The following is a 13,650-nucleotide window of genomic DNA, read 5'->3' on the forward strand; positions in this document are numbered from 1 at the left end:
CAAACATGTCCTGAAGTCTGTTATTGTACAAGGGATACAATGTTCACTATTAAAATGAAGTGACTGAACAATTCTGCTTCCCTCCTTGATACTGGTGGTGGAAGCTTCCTTATTTAGATATACTTCCAAAGTCATGGCAGTAAATGTATTCAAGCAAGCCAATGACTGAACAGATGGAACCCCGCCTCCCCCCCCCCCATCTCAACTATCCTGTGAATGAAGTCACAGATCAGACCCAGTACGAGGAACCCTACTACAGAATGAGCAAAGGAAGGCCTGTCCCTTGAGTGTGCAAATTAAGTTAGCAGAGCCCCAGGGCTTCTCTTAGAGTTGCTGAGTGGTACAAGGGAAATAGGCGGGCATGGCTCCAGCCAAGTTTTTAATTAGGCCTATGTTCAATTCCCTGTGCTGAATGATTTAGGGGAGTGATGGCTCTTTGAATAGGGGCTGAATTTAATTTCATGCAAATTAAGCTTTAATAAATTGATTTAATGGGAATTAAATCCTGCTGGTTTTTTGTTTTTTTTTTTGCAGCAGACAATGGTGTTCTCGTTTTAGTCAAGACAGAAACATGCAATTAAAGTACTAGCACAGTCCTTCTCAGTGACAGAAATGTCCTAGCATTATGATGACCTCGTGGCCTCTCCATGAGACTTGAGTCCCTGCCTTTGACAACAAATCTTGTTGCTCTTTGCTCCTCCCTATCCAATTCTGCCACTTGCAGAATGGGAGCATGTATCCCCCCCCCCAATACAGCAGTGTGTTTTATGTTGATCTGTTCTAGGAGAGAAGGCATGGCAGCGCTCAGAGATGAGCGTGTTAAATGCTCAGTTTATATCATTAATTTCTGCATCTGATGGCTGTAACAATACAATGTGTTATGAATCAAATCATAATACATTTATCTCAGGACAGCCAAAAGACACTTTAATAATTTTTTTTAATGTCCCAAAACATGAAGAATTGGAATTTTCCCCTAGAAAATATAGTTGATTTCTACAGTATTTAATTTATCATCATCATTATTATTTCTATAGCAGATATATTTATCTACACCTTTCTCTCTAGTGAGAACCCAAAGCCCCTTACATTGTTCTCTTCCCCTCCATTTTATCCTCCTAGCAAACACACTAGTCTACGAGTGGGATCTGGCCCAGTCAACTTCCCTGGCATAGTGAGGATTTGAGCAAACAACAAAACAGGGGAAACAAACTCGGCTCATAATATTCCTGTTTTGTCAAGTGGGTCTAACTACAACAAATATATAGATATAGATACAGATACAGATACAGATATTATATACTGTGGACATAAGTTAGGTTAGACTGTCATGTGGTGACTTGTTGAAAACCATCCATGGAGCTTCATGGCTGATCTGAGATTTAAATCCAAGGTCTCCTTTGTTCAAACCTATCACTCAGCTCTTTTCCCTTGGGGAAGAGGTTTATCATGTGACGTTTCCTCACCTTACAATATGCTAATTTTCAGGCCATGACATTTGTAATGCTTATCCTGAAATAGGAAACATATTTAGTTGCAAGCAGATCCCCTCAGTGTCAGTAGAACATCTTTGAAAGTGTGCTTCAGAGGAGCGTGAAGAAGGGAGTGGGTTTGCTTGTTCCCACGTCTGCACCCACACTCCCTCACTGGTGCTCTTCCAAAGGGCCCTCTCTCTCCCTCCCCTCTGAGTGGTGACAGCCTCTTTCCCGCTTGAGATGTTTGATGAGTTGCAGCCAGCAGGATGGCAGCTCAGCCTGTATTTCCCTTGCAGCAGTGGGGAATGTAGCTCATGCTCAGAGCTGCTGTGATGGATGAATGTGGATGCCATATGCAGCAGTGCCGTAGGAATTTCATTACATGGGTGCAGTGGCGGCGGTGCGGTCTGAATGAAGCATAAAAGCAAAATGTCACTTTTGCTGACTTCTTTTATTTGTAATTTCTCCCTCTCCTTTATTTTAACCATTCAAATGGAAGCATGCACGAAAGGCTCGAGGTGGGAGTTATATCCACACTCATAACTGTACCTCCTTTTGTTACCATGGCTTCTCCAGAAGTGGAACAGGAGTTGCAGGAGATTGGGAGAAAGCTGAGAAGCTTGAGGCTAGGAGAACAGAGATAGAGCTATTACGGTGGGAATTTGGGAAGGGACAGGTTTTTAGGGGCTGGATATGGGTCATTTGAGCAAGTCCCACAGATACTTTCTTCCATAGGGGCTTGTGATGACCCTTAGCAGCTGTGTGCCCAGGTCACCAAGGGACACATTCAGGCAATGAAGAAGAAAAGCAAAAATGGAAGAATGTTATAGTTAATGTTATAGTTAAGAATGTTATAGTTAAGCCTTTAAACTGAAGAACTGGGTTTGATTCGCCCCTCCTCCTCCACATGCAGCCAGCTGTGTGACCTTGGGCCAGTCCCCGTTTTATATAAAGCAGACAAACCCCTTGAGTTAAGTATACCTGTAGAATAGATATTTCAGACTCCAGATGTTTCTCTTACTGCAGGACTTCTGGCTGATCGTGACCTGGTGGAACACAGTTCAGACAGTCGTATGATTGGATGTGACACTTTCTTCTGAGAGCAGAGTCAGCAAGGGGCTGATCTGCTGCCGCTCTGAGGGCAGTGGCCTGTCAAGTTCTGTCTGTGCCAGGAAGGCTCTAACTCTCAGGGCCATGACTGCAGGCATGAGGAGAGCCATGCAGCTGGCTGGGCCACAGGCAGTCCAGTCACCATTTAGCTGCCTGGTCTTGGGAATGTGTGCTTGGGACTTGGGAATGGCACTCTACTGCTGTATTATGTTATGACGCGTGCTGAAAGGTGGGTCGTAAATGTAATATATTTCTCCTCACCTAGCCTGCCCTTTGTAACTAATTAATAATAGTAACGGGGTGCGGGTGTGGGTAGAGGGGGTTCACTGTGCATGAGCAGCTAGTCCTCTGTGAGCTTCAGGCAGCTTGACAAAGGCTGTTTAGAAGCTCTGCATGTACCACTTGCCGTTGTTTTCATTTTTTATTTGTTTGATGTTCATAGGCCACCCCTGAGAGTGTCACCAGACTTATCCTATGGCTGCAGTTTAGCAACATGAGAACATAGCTGATTAATTCAAACCATGACATCATTTCAGCTTTTCAAATACCTCTGCAGGAGGCAGTCAGCTAGGATCCACTGTATTCACCTTAACTCCTCTGTCCTTTTCTCTGCCTCCAACTGCCAGGCTTTGCTTTCTCACCCTACTCCTAGCACCCTACACCCTACTCCCCTGCCCCTAGCATGTTTATGTCTTAGGAATTTATCAGTGGTGTATCTTCGCTTTGCAGGTATGAATCTACTGGTTGTCCTGGGCCCTCGGGATGTTCGCCTGGTCCCGACCCAGGCCAGGGCTTTTTCAGCCCTGGCCCCAGCCTGGTGGAATGAGCTCCCAGAAGAGCTAAGGGCCCTGTCAGCTTTCCACAGGGCCTGCAAGACAGAGCTCTCCCGCCAGGCATACGGTTGAGGCCAGGGCGGCATCCTGGTGTTATCATCTGAGGATCTTCAACTGAGATCAGCTAGGATCTTTGCTCCCAGTTTATTGATCCACATGCTGAACAGAAGGGGAAGGCTGATGTTTATTGTTTGCAATCTTATTTTTGTTAGATGTTATATTGTTCTAAGGGTATTGTTAGGGGATTTTATTGTGTTTTATTGACTTCTGTAAACCATGGAGACCAAAGCAAACAATGTTGCCATTGTCTTTTTTATAAGAAAGGGACAGGAGGCACAGCAGTAGATGCCGCCTCTTGAGGCAGGAAGAACAGTATGGGTCTGAGGGGAAATGCCTTGAGGGTGATAGCAGCAGACAAGCAAGTTGGAGGGCCACACACAGAAAGAGGCCGGGGGCCTCAGGTTGGGGACCCCTGGTCTACATCATTAGGTGTTGCTTTACATACCTAGCTTTTCAATGTCAATCAGCCAAACTGCTAAGGAAGGACAGATGAGGATGGTGGTGGTGTGTGAATGTTTGTGTGCTGTTTCTTTTCCTTCCCACATCCACATTTCCCCTATTACAGGTGGGGCTGGTCTCTCATATAAAGCTGTTCCCTGTCTTATTTCCAAACGAAACCACATCCATGTTTCATGCCTATTTCAGAGTTTGCTGAACTGTATGAAATGTTCCTGCTGCCACCTTCAGGCTGGTGTCGGAAGGGCAACTACTTTGCTACTGCTACTCACCCTAAAAATTGGAGGGGGGGGGGGGAAGAAAGAAAAAGATTAATGGTTTTCTCTTAATTTAGTGTCTGGCAGGACTGTTCCATTTTTTTCTTTAATAAGCAAACACGTTTCAAAGACCACAAGAGCAACGGGCCCAAGATGTATCTGAATCAGCAACAGCTCCCCCTGAAAAAGTACATGTCACTTTCCATTTTTTATTCAGCAAACAGCTGTTTAGCCAGATTTCTAACACATGGCAAGCATCCAAGAAGCAGAGTATATTTGTGTCTTTGTATGTGTAAGCAAGGGAGGGTGTGATGGAATGGCAAATTAAGACAGGCCATCAAACCCTAAAGACAGGGGGTTTGGGGAAGGGGAGAACCTTCCCCCCTGCAGAATCCACATGACTGTGGCATCTTTCTCTGAGGGACCTTCATGAGGTGACCGTCTCCTTTCTACGTTGACAGTACCTGTGTGTTGGAGCTTCATTTACAGACTGCTCTTCTGCTAATAGAGCTGGATCTCAAATGAGAAGTGCTCCATGTCTTGACAAGGGACATAAATTAGGGTCCCACTGGGGACTTCAAACCTGGGAAGTCACTGCAAACAGTCCCTCCATAGCAACCCATTTTATTCTGTCTGCCTTGTGTTGAGGATAGTTTGTTTCTTTGTCATGGGTAGAGCATCTGCTTATCTGTAGCTGCATGCATGTAAAGAAAACAACTGGCAGAGAAGAAATGGTAGGGGTGGGATAGATTTGTAACATTCAGGTAGAAAGTGAGATGTGTGGGAACTGAATATTGCCAAAGAGCTACTGCTTGGAATGACCCCCAGACCAAGATGAGTGTGCTGCATATAATGGCATATTAGTAGCCTGATGAATCCGTGAACTATAATGGCTAGCAGGCTGCGGTAGGCAGGTCCTGGCTTGAATCTCATTTTTGCCCTGCCCATGTGGCTTGGTTGGTCCTTTCACATGGAAGTCCCCAGGTTCAGCCCAGGGATCCTTTCTAGTTACAGGGTCTCTGGTAGCAGGTGGTAGAAAGACAGAGCTGCCAATACAGAGCCAGTGGGTCAAAGATCTGACCAGGTATAAGGCAACTTCATATGTAGGAGGTACTAATATGTGCTTATGTATCCCTTTCCTCTCAGTGAAGTCAGTTGTGCCTAGTGAAGGGAAAACTCTGTGGGCTCACTGTAGAATTGGGTTCATCCAAGCTGAGCTGTTTGCTATGAAATCAGCAACTAGCCTGAGTCTAATGTTGAGTTCTTGAGCAGATGCCTGGAATCCCATGGTACTCTAGACCAGCTGTCCCCAACGCCCGGTCTGGCGACCGGTACTGGTCCATAGATCAGTCGGTACCGGGCCGCAGCTCCTTCTTGTCCTCCTCCCTGGCTGCTGCCTCGGGGGCTGCCCTGCAACTCTGCCACTGACTCACCTTTGGTGCTCTCCAGCAGCCTCCATGGCTGCGGCTCCCTCTCGGCATGGCACTGTGCAGCTGCTGCTGGCACCCCCCCCCCCCAGCGGGTGGCAGGAAGTCAGGGGCGCCAGCAGGAAAGCAAGTGGAGCAGGGGCACAGGCGGTGGCGGCGACGTCCCTCAGCAAAAGACTACCCCCCCCCCCGGGCCTCAGAAAAATTGTCAAGGGTTGACCGGTCCCCGGTGATAAAAACGTTGGGGGCCACTGCTCTAGACGTATATAATACGTATAATCAAGAGTGCTGTGGGATTCCTGCAGCCTCACTTCTTCCTTCTCAGTTCTGCTTCCTTGCTGATACCCTAGAGCAACCTTTCTCAACCTTTTTACCATTGAGAAACCCTTGAAACATTCTTTAGTCTTCAAGAGACTCCAGAAGTGATGTCAGAAGGCCAACCTCCCTGCCATTTCTCTGGAAGTCACTTGTCAGTCCCACCTGATGTGACATTACCCTCCCTTGTCTCCCACCACTCCAATGCCAGAAATGCAGAGCCAGGAACAGGACTGGGGCAGGCATTCACTGCTCCATCACCCCCTGCCACCTCCCCAACACAGTTGAGTTAAACTGAAAGCCCCTACCTCTCTGGACTCCAGTATCAACCACATGCAACGAGCCTTGGCTAGCAAGGAGGGTTATGCCTGGCACCCCTCCCCTTCCCACCCCATTGAGGGGGGCGGGTTGACATAACCATATACAATCATATCAACTGATATGTTTTAAAATAACAATTAAAATATATGTGTATATAAAATTAATTAACTCCCACCCAATTGGGGAAACCCTTCTGGGGGGCCTTTGAGAACCCCCAAGGTTTCACAAAACCCGTGTTGAGAAAGACTGCTGTAGAGAACAGCAACAAAGCCAGCTTAGTAACAAGAGGAAAGAGAGAAGACTCTCTTTTCCCCCTTTTCTCTCCCTCCAACAGGTCCACTCACCTAGTGAAACATGGGAAATGCAGTTCCCCAAGGTGTCTAATATCAAATAATTCTAGACCATCTGATAGGAAGCAGGTAAATGCATCTCCCTCTGTGCCAGTTGTCAAAGGATGATACCCCATATATCTATAGCAGCAGGAAGGGAATAAGAGACAGGAGAAGAGTTCTTCTCTTCCTCAGATTGTGCCTCCAAAATTTGTATTCAAAGGACAGGGAATATTAGGGGCATTTCTAAATGTGTGTGTGTGTAGAGGTAGTGTTCCCAGCCTCCTACTAGTTGATGTTTCTTTGAAGGACTTTCAGCTGACTATCACAACCAGTTTCCCCCCATTTCAAATTGCGATGAATATTTGCCAGATCATACAGGTATTTACTTATTGCATTTGCTCCTGAGTTTTGCCCTTAGAGCTTGGTGCAGCACATTTTGTCCTCACAAGAATTCTATGAGGAAGGCTAGCCTGAGTTTTAAGAAGCATGAAGACTGTCTAGTGAGCCTCATAGCAGACTGGGAGGGGCGCTATACCTGATACTTATAGCCCATGTGAAACATTTGGGCTATGATCCAGTAGAGCATACATACAGCAGCTGGCACAGCATACTCAGAGCTCAGGAAAAGTAACTGGAATCACTTCCATCAGCTTTTAGGCCAAAGAAGCAGAGCAGGTGGAGGGTTAAAACCAGCCTCTGGTAGAATTCCAGCCATGCTTGGCAGGCTCAACATGTGACCTTGGCTACCAGGTTGGGTACATCTAGCCCCACTTTGTGGACATAACTCTCTGTCCATTTATATCCTTAGAAAAACATCTCTCCAGTCACTGGCTGTCAGATGTTGTAAAATGTTAAGACCACTAATTTTCATCACTAAGTCCAGAGGTACCAGAATAATATTTTGAGAATTTCTGAATTTGCTTGCCTCCCTGGGCCACAGTCCTGCTTTGATTGGCTATTTGGCAACACTATGTATGCATGTCTCATGGTAGAACAGGCTTCTTCTCAGAGGAGGGATAAGCCCGTACTCACATCTGAGGCAGCTTGTGCCTTGCATAGAGCACATTCATCTGTGGAAAGGAATGTGCTTGGCAGAGGACATTTGAGGCTGTCAGAGGAGCCTGCAGTATCAGTAGGTGAGAGAATCACAAAGCATCCGCATGTCACTCAGAAGGAAATGCCAGTTTGCTTGACGCATGTATGGGTGAGTGCAGCCATTCGCGGTCTTGTTTTTTACTCGGGGAGCTAATGTATTTCAAACCGTTACCAATTTGTTTCAACCAAATAACTTTCCCCTAAAATGTAATTATCAAGCCCAAGGCATTTTACAGAAAGAATCAATCTTCATCACCTGAAAACATGCATTTGCTAATGCCATGATAATGAGCCAGTGGATGGCGATGTTCCACTTCCATCTGACAGCCTTTTTATTCTCTTCCTCTTTGAGGAGAGTTGTTGGAGGTGGAACATTAAGCTATATAGCTTTGCAGAAATCCTGCCCGAAGGGAGAAGTGTCCATTGCCTCTCCTTGACCATGATGGTTTATAAGAAGTTGCTGTACCAAACAACTGGGATACATTTTCTTTCTTTCCCCCCCATATTGGAACTTGTCAAGGCATGCTCAAAGGCTCTTGTCAGACTCCCTTGTCTGTATGCAGAAGGTCTTGTAAAAGAACTCGGTGGAATTTCATTAAAGGAATTCTGCCCATTCACCTCATTTAAGGATTAAATGAATCCATTTGCAAACTGATCTTTATACTATGTTAACCAGAGAGAGGAGACCGGGGAGCTAAAGGGTCCAGCGGCTATCTGAAGTAGGGTAGGACTGTAAACAGGTTCCTGAGCAGGAACTTGAGGGTAGGAATCAGCGGGGGGGGGGGGGGGGGGGAGGAAAATAGGTTGCAGGAAGAAAAGAAATTCAGGGTACAATTGGAATGAACTCAAAACAAAACAGAGGCAAAGACAGTTGAAAAAGGGAAAGACTTTGATTTTAAAAGTTTTTTTTTTAAGGAGAGACTCAAAGGGAAGAAGGGAGGGAGGACCTAGGGAAATGCAGTATCAATAAGGAAGTAGACCCATGCTCTTTATGGGAATTAATTTTAATAATAATAATAGTAGTAAACATAACATAAGAGACTGTTTTGAAGCTCAAAAGCTAGCCTACTGCAAGAAGATTGTAGGAACTTGTAGAGTTGCCAGGTCCTCTGACCACCAGCAGGGAATGGATAGGTAGGGCGGCCAGCTCCAGGCTGAGAAATTGCAGGAGATTTGGAGGTGGAGGCTGAGGGTCTCAGGGACATCAGTGGGGTTCAAAACTATAGAGTCCACCCCACAAAGCATCCATTTTCTCAAGGGAAACTGATCTCTGGAGTCTGGAGATGAACTACAATTGCAGGTGGTCCTCCAGTTCTAGCTGAGGCTAGCATCCCTAAAACTCTGTCATCTTTTTCTTTTTTCTTTTTAAATACTAAAATACAGACAAAAGTCTACAATAAAGAATACACATTACAAAGCTGTACACACTCAAAATGTACTTCTTATTCTTGACAAAAGAATCCCATTTTCCAAATTTATCAGACATCTGACCATGCAGTAAACAGGTTAGTTTACATAAGCCAGGCTTTCTTAACCAGGTTTTCATGAAATCCTGGGGTTTCTTTACAGCCCTGCAAGCATTTACTGAATGGGTGGAAGTTAATTAATTGTAATATTCTTTTAAATTTGTCAACTCACCCACCCCTCCCAAAATGGGCAGTGATGGTCCTGGAGATGGTAGGCAGGGTGAGTGTGTACACTGCTATGCTTCCCAACCATATTCTGCACAATTGCACCACTTCTGGGGTTTCTCAAAGCCTAAAAATGTTCCAGACGTTTCTCAAAGGTAAAAAAAGTTGAGAAAGGATAACATAAGCAAATACACTCCACTAATATCTCTAGCCCATCGTCCTTCAGAATGATATTCTTCCAATTTTGAGCAAATGTTACATTAAGAATGTTAAAGATCATGAGCACATTTAGAAAGGAAATCTATTCAACCAAATGTTGTACAGCAGGGGTAGTCAACCTGTGGTCCTCCAGACGTCCATGGATGTTGGCAATGGACAAATGCTGGGAGGGGATCATGGAAATTGTAGTCCATGGACATCTAGAGGACTACAGGTTGACTACCCCTGTTGTAGGGAATAATGATAACTGTTTCCTTATACCTTTAGAAATAGCTGTAGAATCGCATTCCAAAATTCCAAACTCTACTACATTCCTATTAAATATGTTTAAAATTGACATTGTTAGTTTCACATACCCAACAATCCCGATTAATCCTTTGGTAAATTTTTGCCAATTTCTAGGGTGACAGGTGCCACTGATATAGTATTTTAAATCAAATTTTCTTTAACTGAAACGTTTACTGAAAAAATGTCCAAATCTCTGGATTTATTGGGGCTTCACATCATTTGTCCAGTTTTACCAATTTTTTCTGCTGTTGACTAACATCATCCAAAAATTAATTATAATTTTTTTCACCAGTTATTGTTAATTTTTTCAACTTGTCAGTTGGATTCTTATTTCATCGTTATGTAGTAGTGTTTGTAAATAAAACTTTAAACCTATACATGCTGGAACCATTTTTGCCCATTAGGTACTAAGAATTTATAATCATATATACCCCTAGGTTTTGCCAAACTTTAAAATTCCCTTCCTTTGTAGCTTGACTAAAATCTCTAGATCTTGTAACAGAAGCCAATACTGGTGTTTTAGGAACTAATTTTGACCTGACTTTTGTTCAGGCATTTTCTAATGGATTGATAACAAAATTGTCCTTAGCATAATAACATTTTATCTCTTTAATTCAACCAAATCAAGATTCTCAAGTGTATTGACACAAAGCAATGTTGAATGTATTCCTTCATCCATTTAGTTATCCAGCCTACTCTAGCTGAATCGTAATACTTTTGAATATTGGAGATCCCCAAACCCCTCTTACCATCTTATTTCTCATCTTTTTCTTTCATTTTCCCTTCTCTCACACCAATTCTGCATATTGTTCATCCATTGTAGGTGACCATAATGCAGAGGATTCACCAAGTAACTAAGAGTCATACTAGGCATTACTTTTTCTTGAGTTTTTTACAGGGACCTGCAACCATACTGCAGCTGCAAATCTCCATGGCAACATGTGTGTGAAAACATACATGCTCATTTCTGATTAGAACAGCAGAACAGTGCTTTCCCCACTATACTGTTTTTGGCAGCCGAAATGACTCTGGGGATGCAGGACCTGTTTGCCCTGTTGGAAGGCTATAATATGTTCCGCCTCCTGATGATTGAGAGGGGACATGATAGCCCTCTTTAAGTATTTGAAAGGTTGTCATTTGGAGGAGGGCAGGATGCTGTTCCCGTTGGCTGCAGAGGAAAGAACACGCAGTAATGGGTTTTAACTACAAGTACAATGATATAGGCTAGATATCAGGAAAAAAGTTTTCACAGTCAGAGTAGTTCAGCAGTGGAATAGGCTGCCTAAGGAGGTGGTGAGCTCCCCCTCACTGGCAGTCTTCAAGCAAAGGTTGGATACACACTTTTCTTGGATGCTTTAGGATGCTTAGTGCTGATCCTGCGTTGAGCAGGGGGTTAGACTAGATGGCCTCTATGGCCCCTTCCAACTCTATGATTCTGTGATTCTATGATTCTATGGTGCAAATGATACCTGCCCCCACATCCCCCAAGGTGGGTAGAGGCTGGGGCTCCCACACACACACTGCTGTCCCAGTCAGAATTAGGCCCGTCTGTGTCTTTGACTCACAAATTGTCATGGGGCTTGCAGCTGCTGCATGGCTGCAGGTCCCCATAGTGAACTCATGAAAAAATAACTTCTAGTAAGTTCTAAGACTCAGTGATAACTTCTTTACTGGAGGTTGGAATAATGCAAGAGTAAATCCAGAGAGTTGGTAACTCCACTGTGTGCTCTGCAGCAGAATAAATTTGGCGTGTGTGAACAAGCTTTTCATTTAAAGGACTTTTCAGTAGGAGCAGTGTTACATAATCTCTGTGACTAGTACTTTTTTGTAAAAAATAAAGGGATGGGGTCAGTAGGCCCTCTTATATATTGTGTTGTGGCAATTTATGCCAATTTCCCCCTGTACCCCTCCCCACACAACTAGGCTGTTCCTGAGTCTACTTTGGCTGACTGAGGTGGGCAAGTACAGAAGGATCAGAACTTAGGAGATCCCCGGAAAAAAGATGCTGATACTCAGAACCAGTGAGAAGGGTGACCCTCCCACCGAAAGCACTGATTTTTATACTATTTTACATGAACTAGGTGATTTTCAGATGCGAGCCAAATAATTCTGTTACTAGTACAGCAATGGCTATGAACTGCATTCAAGTACTTGGAGAGCAAACATCTTAAAATACAGGTTATACCCGTTCATAAGCATGAAAATTTGGTCCTCTGCATGGCTTATCAGCTACTTTCTATACAAAGTCTGATCTGAAAACTGCTTACAAACTCAGGTGAGGTTTTGGGATGAGTGGCAATAAGCCCTCTCAGGTAACATTTGCTCCTCATTTTTGTTCATCCTACAGGAAAGTAGGGAAAGAAGCAATATTCCCTATAGTGCTGACATTAGTGTGGAAGGGAAGGTCAAGAGCAAGCTGCTCTCCCTTCTCCAAGTCTACCTCAACAGTGCTAGGTAAAAATCTCCCCAAAATCTTATGTAGGCCAGGTTAGATGCTTTGGCAGGATTCCAGCCTGATCCTGAGAGCTGCAGTCATTTGGGAAAATGGCTCCAGACCTAGCACTGTTGACAGAGGCTGCAGATGAGAGAAGCAAGCCCCTATCCTACCTTTCAACAACAATGCAATCGGACAGTTTCATTATATGGCTGAATTTCTCATCTTGGTGCTGTACTCTAACTTCAGGAACTGACTATTAAAGCCACAAAGCCAAGAAACTCAGCCTTATTTGGGATGAGGCCCAACTAGCTGGCCTTAAGTGGTTGTTCAGATAAACAGTTTGCAACATTTTGTTGCAAAACCCTCTCTTTGCAGTCCCACAACTTGTGAAAATATGCTAATTTAAAAGCACAGGGGGTGAAAAAGGTGCAAAACTACAGAGGCAGCAAGAGGGCTAGTCAGAGTGAGATGGAGGCAGGATATCTAATGAGCCTTGACTGAGCCTCACAGAGCTGACTTCCTTGGATCACCAAATTGTCCTCCAGATGTTTGCAGATCGCTCCCTTTAATATCTGCTCCATTATCTTCCCCACAACAGAGGTCAGACTCACTGGTCTGTAGTTTCCCGGGTCATCCTTCCTCCATTTTTTGAAGATCGGAATAACATTTGCTCTCTTCCAGTCCTCCGGGACATCTCCAGTCCTTAAAGAGGTTCCGAAGATGATGGACAAGGGCTGTGCAAGTTCTCTGGAAAGTTCTTTGAGTACTCTCGGGTGCATTTCATCCGGACCAGGGGATTTGAACTCATCCAGTGCAGCTAAATGCCTCTCGACAACCTCTCTATCCATGTTAACCTGCCACCCAGACACTGCCTTTGGCTACTGCCATCTCTAGATGTGCCTGAACACGTTGACCTGTGGGAAAAAACAGATGTAAAATAGGCACTAAGCCTTTCTGCTTTCTCTGCATCTTCCGTTAGAGTTTGTCCATCCGCACCCAACAGTGGGCCTATTGCCTCCTTTACTTTACGTTTGCTCCTCACATAACTGAAAAATCTTTTCTTGTTACAATGGGCTTCCCTGGCCAATCTTAGCTCACTCTCAGCTTTGGCCTTTCTGATGATTGATCTACAGTGCCTAGTAACCTGTAGGTACTCTTCTTTAGAGCTCTGTCGTTCCCTCCATTTCCTGAACATTTTCCTTTTCTTTCTTAGTTTCTCTTGAAGTTCTCTGTTCATCCAAATAGGCTTCTTAGAGCTCCTGCAGTGTTTTCGTCTTTCTGGGATAGTCATGGATTGAGCATGCAATAGCTCTTGTTTGATTAGCGCCAACCCTTCGCATGCTCCCTTCCCTTCCAGCATTCTCGTCCATGGTATGACACTCATCATGTCTCTG

General features: G+C 44.4%; 1 protein-coding gene across 2 annotated transcripts in view; it reads left to right on the top strand.

Moving 5' to 3' along the window:
- Positions 1-13,650, top strand: part of GALNT14 (polypeptide N-acetylgalactosaminyltransferase 14) — a 300,759-nt gene that overhangs the window by 243,895 nt on the left and 43,214 nt on the right. The window lies entirely within an intron of this gene.

This window comes from Paroedura picta, chromosome 1 (assembly GCF_049243985.1).
Source record: "Paroedura picta isolate Pp20150507F chromosome 1, Ppicta_v3.0, whole genome shotgun sequence".
Taxonomy (NCBI): Eukaryota; Metazoa; Chordata; class Lepidosauria; order Squamata; family Gekkonidae; genus Paroedura; species Paroedura picta.